Consider the following 13894-nt stretch of genomic DNA (forward strand, 5'->3'; position numbering starts at 1 on the left):
ATATAGAAATTATCTAGTATTTTGATATGCATCTACTAACACGCCACTGCCGAACGAAAGTAATAGGAGAGAGAAAAGTTTAGTATAAACACATTTCTTAATTGCTATGAAACCCTAGAGTGGCTCCGGAGGAGAGGGATAGGTTTCCCAAAGTCGGATTTAATTTGTTTGCTCTGAGATCTCATCAAAACAGCGCACAGAAACGTTTTACTTCCAAACTAGGAGATTTTATCCTTGAGGTTTTGTTCTGTGTCATTTAGGGAAATAATCGGTCTGAAAAACACGTCTTAGGTTGTTGTTTTTCTCCATGCTTTCCTTGTTGTTTCAGTTGGTGTTTTGATTCATATTAACTTTGATCTGTGGTCAACTTCATTACAGCCGAGACCATTCCATCATTGTTTTTCAGATATATATATATATATATATATATACCACATTAGCCAATATACATTTTTTAAGAGAGAAATCTTATCTGAAGAACATTTGGGTTTTTATTTCTTACCGATCGAATGACTGCACAAAAGTTCTTTCGATACGTAACACCTACCTAGGTTATAAGTCTCACATGTCTATAGCAATCTTTCTGAATTACCACAGTGCCTTCGACATGTAACAACTCACCCACCAGATATCTAACCATATCTACCTGATAAGTAACACCTACTCTGAAATATATTATACCCAACGTTTTATGTATTATACCCCGATACTCGTACAGATTTCGGTGTATACTTATTTAGAAAGATTCTTAAGACGAACAAGGATTTAGCTGTCTCCAAAGACTACTTGGTATGACACTTGACATTGTTGGTTGAATAGTGTAAGCAGCAGTACAGTGATCATCATCGAAGAGAATATTAAATAGAATATTACATAGCATTGTTGATATTAAAAGAAATAGTGATAAACAAAATGTACTCCGTGATTGCGCATTTGAAAAATAACCTGAATGCCAGCAACAGTTCACAGAAGCTAGAAAAATAACACCGGATGCATTACACAGGTAGTCTTGCTGTGTGATAATGTTTGAAAGAAACCGTGTTAAACTCTATCTTACTCTACGAACAAAAGCATCTCTCTCTTATGACAAAGTAGTATTGTAGGTTGTTTGTAGGTAGGGCTAGCTAAAGTGGGTAATTGTTTAAAAGAACAAAGGACTTTGTATAAATATATATATATATATATATATATATATATATATATGTGTGTGTGTGTGTGTGTGTGTGTGTGTGTGTGTGTGTGTGTGTGTGTGTGTGTGTGTGTGTGTGGAGAATGGAGCAACAAATACAAGAAGAAGCAGTTCTGTTGGGCTAGTTAGCCGTTGTTTTATTGCGTGGAGGTTATGTAAATACTACTAAATACTCATTCTCTAAGTATAATTAAATATATAATACACTACACCTCCTAAGCTAAACTAAATATGCATAAAAGAACTTTCCCTCTAAGTATTATTAATTATAAGTAGATACGAATAAGACCAGAGTTAGCCCCCTTTTCACCTAAATTTAAGGTTGCTTCCCTGTACTAACACCGCCGGTGCTATAAATATACGACGGATCCCTCAATCATAAAATCACGTGGAGATGCATTTGATTAAAACCGGAATAATGAGCTTAAATAGCACCCATCCTACATCCCCTTACAGGAAGACCAACACAACTTCAACTAAAACGTAAGGCTTTCTTTATCTATCGCTATTATTACACCACCATATACATTAATATACCCACCAATCACTTCTACATCCCTCGCACCACGAACTCTTAACATACTCCTCAACATTCTGATGAGATCTGCCAAACCATTGGCTAGATTGAAACGTACGTAAATGACTATTACATAACATTCACAATGACTCACTACATAACCTCAACCTCCACAATGACTCATTACATAACCTCCACACAATAAAACTACGGCTAACTAGCCCAACAGAACTGCTTCTTCTTGTATTTGTTGCTCCATTCTCCACATAAATATAATTATAAACTACGGTTTAAACAATAAATTACCTGCCTCTGGATGCCCTCTACCAAAGACGGTACCCGTACAAGTGATCTCCAGGAGTGCCTCCGGATTTAAACATCCCCTGGTTGCTTGGATGCTTCAGACTACCCCTGAAGGATTGAGGCAACCCTATCATTTACCTATATATATATATATATATATATATATATATATATATATATATATATATATATATATATATAGAGAGAGAGAGAGAGAGAGAGAGAGAGAGAGAGAATATATATATGTATGTATTACGTATAATATATACATAATACGCATACCTATATACACATAGAGGTGTGACTATATGGTAGAAGCTTGCTTCCCAACCACATGGTTTCGGGTTCAGTCCCACTGTGTGGGACCTTGGGCAAGTGTCTTCTACTATAGCTTCGGGCCGACCAAAACCTTGTGAGTGGATTAGGGAGACGGAAACTGAAAAAAGCCCATCGTATATATATATATATATATATATATATATATATATATATATATATATATATATATATATATATATGTATGTATGTATATGTGTGTGTGTGTGTGTGTGTGTGTGTTTGTGTGTGTGTGTGTGTGTGTATACATTTGTGTGTTTGTGCTTATCCCCACATCATCGCTTGACAACCGATGCTGGTGTGTTTACGTTCCCTTAACTTAACGGTTTGGCAAAAAAGACCGATAGAATAAGTATTAGGCTTACAAAGAATAAGTCCTTAGATCGATTCGTTCGACTAAAGGTGGTACTCCAGCATGGCCGCAGTCAAAAAGTAAAAGAATAAAAGAATATACATATATATATGACGAAGGAAGAATTGCTAAATAAGGGGTACTGTATCCCCCTATTTTTGCGGGCAATTAACCTCTGGAAACGGCCGTTGGTACCCTATTTTAACAATTTCTAACTATCCTGACATTTAATTTCTCTCCTCTTATCTTTTATTTCACTTTCATCACTACTTCAGACCTTCTTCAATATATTTACGTATATATGAATATTTTAATATATTTATGTCAGCATCTAAAGTTTTTAAAATCTATTATCTTACAGATATATTTTTAATATATTTATTTCTTTATAGATTTTTTTTTAAATCTATGGATTTATCGATTTTTAATGTATCCTGTATATAGCTGTTCTTTAAATTCATCTGAAATCGAAGTCACGTTTATGGATTAAATTACCTAGTCTTACGGTTCTTCACATATATTTTTATCTTTTGTCTCAAGTTCCTCTTGAGCACTTCTAAGTGCAAACCGTAACTTTGCAAGAGATTTTCTGATTAAACATATTTAATCAGAAACAATCTCTCAAAGCAAGTACATATATATATATATGTATATGTGTGTGTGTGTGTGTGTGTGTGTGTGTGTGTGTGTGTGTGTGTGTGTGTGTGTGTGTGTGTGTGTGCGTGTGTGTGTGTATGCTCTGTATATTATGTATACTATGAATATTATTGGTAATAGATTCACCTGTAGCCTCGAAGTGAGACAAGACTGAACTAGTCAATAGAAACGTTTGTATGTAGATAGATAGATAGATAGATAGATAGATAGATAGATAGATAGATAGATAGATAGATAGATGCGTGCATGTATAAATGCATGCATAATACATACATACATACAAACATACATACAAGCATATATACAAGCAATAATACCCTGTTGTTGATTTTGAAATGCCAATGAAGGAGCCTTGAATCTAGGCTAGAAACCAGTTGTTTCTCTATTGGCAAGAAATCTGGAAATAATACTAAACAATGACATACATACATATGGGTTTCATATAAAAGACAGCTCTGCTGTAGAATACATTCTTATGAACACCAGGAATACTGGTGGAACTTACCCATCGAAATTTCTAAAGAGTGCACACATAATAGACTTAACACAATTATTTAGGATTAAAAGTCATGTACCATCATAGACGTAAAGCTCAAGCATGGCTGTGTGGTAAGAAGCTTGCTTCCCAACCACATGATTCTCGGTTCAGTCCACAGCGTGGCAGCTTGGACAAGTGTCTTTAACCTTATCCTCGGGTCAACTAAAGCCTCGAGAGTGGATTTGGTAGAAGGAAACAAACAGAAGCTCGTCGCATAAATCTACTTATACGCACACATACACACACACATACACACACACACACATATATATATATATGTATATATTTATGTGTGTGTGTGTCTTTGTGCCTTTGTGTCTGTGTTTGTCCTCCCCCCCCCTCCCCACCATCACTTGGAGACTGATGTCGGTGAGTTTACGTCTCGGTAACTTAGCGGTTCGGCAAACGAGCCAGAAAAGATTAGTACAAGGTTTACAAAGAATAGATCCTGGGATAAGTTTTTTTCGACTAAAAACCCTTGAAGGCGGTGCTCCAGCATGGCCGCAGTCAAATGACTGAAACAAGTAAAAGAGTTAGAGTTAGTTGTTCTGCAGTTAGGGACAACTCATATACACACATACACACATATACACACATATACACACATACATTACGTAACTAAATAAGTGGCCTTATCAATTTATATATGGATGGAAGGATTGAGGGATGGAAGTGTAGATGTATAGAGAAGGCTAAAGTCGTACATGTGTGTCCCCTCCCACCGTCGAATAGGGAGGGGGTGGCGGAGGAGAATAGAAGCGATTTCTTTAACATGTTTGTTTAGTTGAAAGGATGCTACTTTTCAGCTAAATAAATGTCAAGCTCTCAATGGCACTTGGCGAAACGACAGCCTGTGAAACATTCAAGACGATTTGAACGAAACAGCATCTGTGTGTTTAGTCGGTCTCGTTTTCATTGGTAACATTTTACATCCTTACCTACCGCTTGCATACCATGTTCCAGCCACACCCGTCGCAACCCAACACTCTTCTCTCAATCTTTATCTCTCTCTCTCTCTCTCTCTCTCTCTATCTCTCTCTCTCTATCTATCTATCTATTTATCTATTTATTTCTCTTTTTCTCTATCTATTTATTTCTCTTTCTCTTTCTTTCTCTTCCTATCTCTCTATCTCTCTCTCTCTATCTATCTATCTATCTATTTATTTATTTCTCTTTCTCTCTTTCTCTTCCTATCTCTCTCTCCTCTCTCTCTATCTATCTATCTATCTATCTATTTATTTCTCTCTCTTTCTCTCTCTTTCTCTCTCTCTCTCTCTCCCTGTATCTATCTATTTATCTACCTATTTCTCTCTCTTTATATATCTATCTATTTCTCTTTCTATCTCTCCTCCTGTCTCTCTTTATCTCTCTTTCTCCCTATTTATCTATCTGTCTATCTATTTCTCTTTCTCTCTCTCTATCTATTTATTTCTCTTTCTCTCTTGCTCTTCCTATCTCTCTCTCCTCTCTCTCCCTATCTATTTTTTCTCTCTCTCTCTCTTTCTCTCTCTCTCCCTATATCTATCTATTTATCTACCTATTTCTCTTATTATATCTATCTATTTCTCTTTCTCTCTCTTCTCCTCTCACTCTTTGTCTCTCTTTCTCCCTATTTATCTATCTGTCTATCTATTTGTCTTTCTCTCTCTCTATCTATTTATTTCTCTTTCTCTTTTGCTCTTTCTATCTCTCTCTCCTCTCTTTCTCTATCTATTTATTTTTCTCTCTCCTTCTCTCTCTCTCTCTCTCCCTGTATCTATCTATTTATCTACCTATTTCTCTCTCTCTTTATTTATATATCTATTTCTTTTTCTCCCTCTCCTCCTCTCTCTCTTTGTTTCTCTTTCTCCCTCAACCCTTTACTATTTGTCCTTTTCAACCCTCTTCCTTTTCACTCTCATTCATCTATTTCCTTACACCATACATCACCTTCTTCTTCATTCCTCCCTCTATGTCAGTTTCTCTCACATTCTTTCCCTTTCCCTCTCTCATCCTCTCCCTTTCTCTCACTCACATTTTCTCTCTTTCCATCTCTCTCATTCCCTCCTTTTTTCCCTCACTTTCATTCTCTTCATTTCCCTCACAATCATTCTTTCTCTTTCCCTTCACTTTTTATGTCTCTCTTTTTCACTATCACAATTCATTCAATATATTTCCCCTCAGTTCAGTAGTTTCCTTCTTTCGCTTCCGCAAGCTGTCCTACTCTTACTTTCTCTCTCTTTTTATCTCCCTCACACAATCCCTATTATTTTCTTTTTTCTTTTCACCTTACATCAGCAAATCCCTTTCACAATTCTCCACTTGTTCTGCTGTTTTTCATTTTCTTTGTTTTCCTTATTCAGTGGTGTTTCTCTCGTAAATGTTTCACCTTTCTATCCTGTCATTCTCATCTCCCTCTCACTGTCTCCTCTTCTTCCCCCCCTCTCTCTCTCTCTCTTTCTCCCTCTTCCTCTATTTCTAGGATTTCCGTCGGTCAAGACTAAGTATGCAATCTTCAAATATATGCATAGGTACAGGCCTGTGCAGAATGTTTTTCAAGAAAAGTGGCAGTTACACATGGATAAAAATCTCCTTTCTGCACGATACCACTGTTTATCCACGGGACAGGGCACCGATTTCGGTTGATATACCTTGACATTAACGTCATCTCAAGTGTAACAGTTAAAGATTAAAGAACGAGAGCAGATACTGCAAGACACCTTGCACAACCCCCGTAAAAGGTTCACCAATCCACCGCACTGGACTGCTACTTAAATATCGACCTCGAATGAATAAAAGAAATATCTAACTAGTGTCTTAAACTGACATCTTTTTTACCGTATACAACGTTTGCATGCGAATGCACAAACGCATGCGTACACAAGTGTAATGTTCGTTTTCATTGTGAACCTCTCTTGTGCTTCCGGGAATATAATTTATCTTATAACTTGTTCAGGTTGTGGACATAACTATATAGGACAGACAACTATGACACTAAAACAGAGAACCACAATACATAAGGAACAGATCCGGTTCCTGCAATACAGACAGATTCCTTTGAGTGAACACATAGAGAGATGTGCAGCTAATATTCAACCAAACTTCACATTTTTTCCCATCTACCAGTGCAAAAAAATAAAACAATTTCTGTACAAGAACGTTTAAATAAAGAAAATTTGTTCGTCGAAAAATGCAGAACACCTCTAAATATGAACGTGTAACCAACTTTGGTCTCAGTATATATTTTAATTCATGATCACATACCCATCATTCTACATATTCCATCTCACTACTTCAGCTTTTGAGTTTTCGTATATGTATTTATCCCCACCTCGAAAGAAGAGCAATTACCTCCCCTGTCCCCAATAATAACGATCACTGATTCCCTCCCCTTTTCTACTTGATATTTCTACTTGCTGAATCATTCATTCAAAAACTTCTTCACACACAACATGGACTAAAATCTCCTTAAATGAATACGAAATTACAATAATTTCAATGTCTTGATTAGCGAAAGCGAAACCGGTCGACAAATACAATACTCTTTCATTTATAAAATATATTGAAAAGGACATTAAAATTATGTAAACTGTGTGCATTTCCTTCCTTTATATATATATGAATACACAAATACATACATATGTATACATATATATGTATGTATATATGAAATATACAAGAATAAGGGCAGGGAATCGTCAATTAATAATAGAATTAATAATTAACAATTTTGCCAAGTAGTTCAGTATGAAAAAACCTTTATCGGTAAAACCATTTATCATCATAAATATACAGGGATTAGCATTGAGTTGCTTCTCCAACATACTGAAAATTTAGAAATAGCAGTCAAAGAACTACTGATTCTAAACTACAAATTTTTCTCTAAACGGATGGCGATATTTATGGCACACATAGAACAAAAAACCGGAGGGAAAAGTGTAAACAAAACAAGTCTTTAGTTAATTGGATACGAATCGTTTCATGGTTAAGCGAATGAAAATTTCACTATTCCAATCTTCAGTCCAAATATTCTGATAAATTTGAAAGTGTCTCTAAAAAAATTCACGGTAATTTTTGGCCATGCGACACCAAAAATCAACGATAAGAAAGGCACTTACGAATTCATCGGCCAGTGAGTTCAGGCATCTCACCCCAAAGAAATCTATTCCATGTGCGTCACAAATAGTCCCGTATGAAAAAAAGTCCCATGTGGAGGGATTACGGTTTAACCATCTAACTTAGGGATATCAAATATAAAATATACAAGAATAAGGGCAGGGAATCGTCAATTAATAATAGAATTAATAATTAACAATTTTGCCAAGTAATTCAGTATGAAAAAACCTTTATCGGTAAAACCATTTATCATCATAAATATACAGGGATTAGCATTGAGTTGCTTCTCCAACATACTGAAAATTTAGAAATAGCAGTCAAAGAACTACTGATTCTAAACTACAATTTTTTCTCTAAACGGATGGCGATATTTATGGCACACATAGAACAAAAAACCGGAGGGAAAAGTGTAAACAAAACAAGTCTTTAATTAATTGGATACGAATCGTTTCATGGTTAAGCGAATGGAGACACTTTCAAATTTATCAGAATATTTGGACTGAAGTTTGGAATAGTGAAATTTTCATTCGCTTAACCATGAAACGATTCGTATCCAATTAACTAAAGACTTGTTTTGTTTACACTTTTCCCTCCGGTTTTTTGTTCGATGTGTGCCATAAATATCGCCATCCGTTTAGAGAAAAATTTGTAGTTTAGAATCAGTAGTTCTTTGACTGCTATTTCTAAATTTTCAGTATGTTGGAGAAGCAACTCAATGCTAATCCCTGTATATTTATGATGATAAATGGTTTTACCGATAAAGGTTTTTTCATACTGAACTACTTGGCAAAATTGTTAATTATTAATTCTATTATTAATTGACGATTCCCTGCCCTTATTCTTGTATATTTTATATTTGATATCCCTAAGTTAGATGGTTAAACCGTAATCCCTCCACACGGGACTTTTTTTCATACGGGACTATTTGTGACGCACATAGAATAGATTTCTTTGGGGTGAGATGCCTGAACTCACTGGCCGATGAATTCGTAAGTGCCTTTCTTATCGTTGATTTTTGGTGTCGCATGGCCAAAAATTACCGTGAATTTATTTTAGAGACACTTTCAAATTTATCAGAATATTTGGACTGAAGATTGGAATAGTGAAATTTTCATTCGCTTAACCATGAAACGATTCGTATCCAATTAACTAAAGACTTGTTTTGTTTACACTTTTCCCTCCGGTTTTTTGTTCTATGTGTGCCATAAATATCGCCATCCGTTTAGAGAAAAATTTGTAGTTTAGAATCAGTAGTTCTTTGACTGCTATTTCTAAATTTTCAGTATGTTGGAGAAGCAACTCAATGCTAATCCCTGTATATTTATGATTTATGTATGTATATATGTATATATAAATGTTTTAAGTATTTTAAAAACCAAAACGATCCAGATTATAATAAATTAATTACACAGATCGAGGGTTAGTATTATTACCTCGTATTTCAATAGTTTATTTCCTTTCAATAAGAAATTTACGGAAGGAAAGGTTAGCAATCTATTTTCTCGGAAATTTCTTGCAGGAGTATACCTACATCTGAAATGCTGAAATACCAGGGTCCACGTAGAACTAACTGTCGACGTGTTTCATTAATCTTTTTATAACTTGCATCGTTTTGGCATTAAAATATATTTAAAACATTCATTGATACCAGACAAAGCTTCATGGAAACTTTACAATTCTAATATATATACATACATATATGAGTGTGTGTGTGTGTGTGTGTGTGTGTGTGTGTGTGTGTGTGTGTGTGTGTGTGTGTGTGTGTGTGCTTGTGTGTATGCATGTATGCACATAATGCATGCATGCAATTATATGCGATCTACAGTGCATAAGTATAGCATTTTGAAAGTAAGTCCAGATGCATATATTAAAATAAACACACATGCGTCACATATTCTTTCCTTGTACATGGATCCGTGTTTATAATATAGAAATATACATACAAATTATATACATTAGAGTTGTTACAATCCACTGACCTTCTGTACCAGTAGTTCTGCATCGTAGAATTACATACAAATTTAACAAAGCATTTTTAAACTTATTAAAATAGAAGAAAACTATTGCTTACCATGTTTTATTGACCATACTTGTGTTTAACAACATAATGAATAACACATTCCTGAAGCCTTTCAAACATTACTCTAGTTTTTTTGTTTGTTTTTTTCTATAAAGCCTTACGTTATGTTTTAAAAAACCTGCAGTGCACTGTTTCAGAACAACTGTTTAATGCAGTCTCGTGACTTGTTGTAATTTGCATACAAACCGCCCATAAATCACACCTTGCTGTCTTAAAAAAGGAGGAGCACATGGGATGATGTAGTACTAGATACACTATGGCTGAAAAAGTACGGGATGCCCATGACCTGAAAGCCTCTGATAATAGATCATTCAGTTTAATCAGAGCAGAATTGATTGATAACAAATGACATGCTTCATGTTAATAGAAAACCGAACAAGTTACATTTTCAAAAAAATTTATCTAAATACTTCAATTTCTAAATTGGGGTGTAGTTATATTTAACGAGCCTCAGCTTATTACTGGTACTTATTCGTAGCGAAATTGTTAAGCTGAAGATGAAACTGAACAACATATTAACTTCCTCAAAGTTAAGTAATCTACTAACCAGACTGCTCCAGTATAGTTGGTAAGTGTTCTCTAGAATATCTGTAAGTCTGTAAAGGTCGCCAATAACATCTGATGTCTGTTATTTGGCAGAGTCAGACGTGAAATACATTGGACAGCGGACAAGAAGAATAGTTACTTCACTGAGATTTTTTGGCTGCTAAGAAAATGGATATACACGAAGGCATTGATGGGCAAGCAAAATACGTGGGTTGGCTAGATTGATAAATGAGTAAAGTAGACAAATCCTTAACTTGAATAATTATATAACTGGCTGGCAGGCTCATTCGCTTGTTGTATTGTATGACTATATTGTTGTTCTAGCTGGATAGTGGATATGTAGATGAATGGTCGGTCGGTCGGTCGGTCGGTCGGTCGGTTGGTTGGTTGGTTGGTTGGTTGGTTGGTTGGTTGGTTGGTTAGCTAGGGTAATGGTTAGTTAGACGCGTGTTTGTATTGATGATTGGGTAGTTGAGTGTCTCGGTGGCTGCTCGGTTAGTCTGAAAGCTGTATGAATGGATATATGTATGACTGAACAGATAGAAATATGATGGAACGAATACGTAGTTGTTCCTATATTATTTCATGCATGGCTATACAAAGGAATAGCCGTTCTCAGACTACAATAAGCAGTTCTAAATACTGCCCTTAGCAATCAGATTGGCGCCGCAATTTATACCTTAACATTGCGAAATGAAATTATCCGAAAATATCTTTAATAATTAATCGATCATCAATTCCAAATTTGTGATTCTTTTCTCTTGCTTTTAATAAAAGTGTTCAACTAGAGTGGTTTGCCGTCTTTGAGCAACCAAGCATTGCTTCATATACCGTTAAGTATAATCACAGAGCCATAAAAGAATGATCAAAAAGAGGCTGGCTTGCTAGCTATTCCGAAATTTCAGAAGCTTCAAAGATCTGAAAAATCGATAAGGAATCTCTCGCTTCGTTTTCGAAAATGACTCCTTGATTAAAAACAATTTACTTCAAAAGTTGTAATCGGTTGATGGCGACCCGTCAGTGACAGTATCGGCAATCCATTGATGATATTCTACCGCATCTAATCGTATAGTAAATCAACATACAAATATGGCTGCTAATATAATGGTGCACACACGCAAACCGGGCGAGTGAATAATGTATTAGTAGCAAGTTCACATCTAAGTGAAAAAGAAGATTTAATATGTGAGAATCTAAATTCAACAAAATGTGGGAAATATATTTCTAGATCTTCGGAGAATATTGCATTCCGTTGAATAATCTGAAGTCAAATAATTGTCGGAGTATCGGTGTTGTTTGAACCGACATTATATATATGACTGATAAATTTTTTAATACATCTCGTAATTATGATTTTTTTAAAATGTTTCAAGCATTGTTAGAACTCTCATCGAAAACAGATGACTGTAACGATCCATCAAATATTTTCAACCTCATAAGGGAACCTCTACGTATCCATTCCACAAAGAAGAAATTGTATTGAAATCCCCCTTAAATTACACTATATTGTCTTAAAGAAAGACTAAACACACTGAGCCATATAAAAGCTCTTACAAAAAAGATGGTTTGATCATATGTATCCGCGATCAGATTTGCATTGAGTCTACAAAATAGAAATAACTCACGACTGTTCATATCTTACAGGGATATTAATCTAAAATTCTGCAGTGTCGTATCCAAAGTTTAAAACTCAGGTTCATGTCTCAGTTGTTTAATATTCTAGTTCTTGGAGCAAAGCTCAAGCCTAAACGACTCTATTCGAGTTCCCTGGAGCTTGTTTTATTTATTAATGTTGTTACTGTTATATAGTCCCTTGTCAGCCCTGACCCGCAGAAGTATGAAATTGTTTTTTATATTTAGGACTACATTACTCAGCATGTTTATCCTTAATGACCCAATATATAATATGACCCAGAGTGCATTCTTCTGGAAAAAAATAAATAAGATACTTTTGATCAAGCATTTCCTTGATCGACGACAAAGCACGAATTTAATTCAAACTGATGTGTTTATATCAGTAGGTTCAACACAGTTGGAAAATTATGGAATTGCAAATGAAACAATAAATTTATAATCTAGTAATGTAATGCAAGTTTTGTCAGCATGAAATAATCTGTACCTCCATGAAGTCACACTGAAAGCACTATAATAATAACTTATGTTCCTTTGTTTCGTTAAGATTTGCTACTCACTTACAAACTATACATACTATACTAGTTATTAAAGCTAATGCTTATATTGTCATAAGCTTCACTCAATTTCTAGTTGTTTACGCCCCGAATGGAACCCGCTTCATCCCAACTCCTCCACTTTTATAGAGGAGTTGATCCAGAAAATAGGGATATGACTTTTCTGTTCATGAAGACCTTTATGTGGCTGGGTTACACTTGAAACTTTTTTTAATAATTCACAATTTCAAACAAAAGTCTTCATAACGAAATTAATAACTGATATGGCCTTCTGCTAAAACATACTCGCAAGTATATTGTGTTTGTGTCGGGCGGTCAAAGATTTGCCGTGCATTCCAACCATCCAATATTGAACATGAAAGTTGTGAAAAACTCAGGTCTGCTATAGTTGCAAACATTAAGTCATGGCTTCCTCTGTGTACATGTGCATATAACACAGAACAGCTATGAATGAAGAGGGTGATACAGACTCCAACTCAACACTGGAAAGATAATATTCATTTGCAACAGCGTCTCTACTTAGTTAACATTACCGTTCAGCCTTTGTCTCCACTGGCTATGACTAATATAGCACAATCATTCAGACTCAGTGATGACGAATATGTAAAACAATGAATTAGTAGAAGAGTGAACAGTGTCACAGGATGTCTGTCATTGGCAGACACGGTTTACCAACCACGTCTTCATTGTTCACGATGACATCTATTGTAAAGTTTTTAGAACGTGGAAAGGTACAACAAAGCATAGTTTGCTTATTATACTCAGATAAAGGAATGAACTGTTATCTTGATTTTCGAAGATGATGTTGCATAAATTCAATAAGCAGTAAAACCATTAAGGAACCGCTTAAGTTGTTCTGTCGGTGTTCTTTCACTTTGAATGATTTCTTTCCAAAATCAATATGGTTGTGTTACTTCATACCAAGCAGTACAAAACTATTGCCGTAATTATGAATATGAAGCATCTTGTGCCGCAGACCTAGTACAAGACTTGCTCTGACAACTGGAATTTTTCTGCTGCGTTACAGTTGTACCTGCTGCTTATTTTCTGTGAAATAAATCTGAAGAGACATTGGATTTAAAAACATAGGGA

The 13894-nt window shown here is 35.2% G+C and overlaps 1 long non-coding RNA gene across 1 annotated transcript in view; it reads right to left on the reverse strand.

Annotated features, from left to right (window-relative positions):
- The window catches only part of LOC128249957 (uncharacterized), a 53757-nt gene extending 43536 nt beyond the window's left edge, over nucleotides 1-10221 (reverse strand). The window contains exon 1 of the long non-coding RNA XR_008266104.2: nucleotides 10059-10221. This is a non-coding gene — a long non-coding RNA (uncharacterized LOC128249957). The remainder of the gene's footprint in view (nucleotides 1-10058) is intronic.
- Nucleotides 10222-13894: the final 3673 nt, after the last annotated feature.

This window comes from Octopus bimaculoides, chromosome 1 (assembly GCF_046866305.1).
Source record: "Octopus bimaculoides isolate indiv1 chromosome 1, ASM4686630v1, whole genome shotgun sequence".
Classification (NCBI taxonomy): domain Eukaryota; kingdom Metazoa; phylum Mollusca; class Cephalopoda; order Octopoda; family Octopodidae; genus Octopus; species Octopus bimaculoides.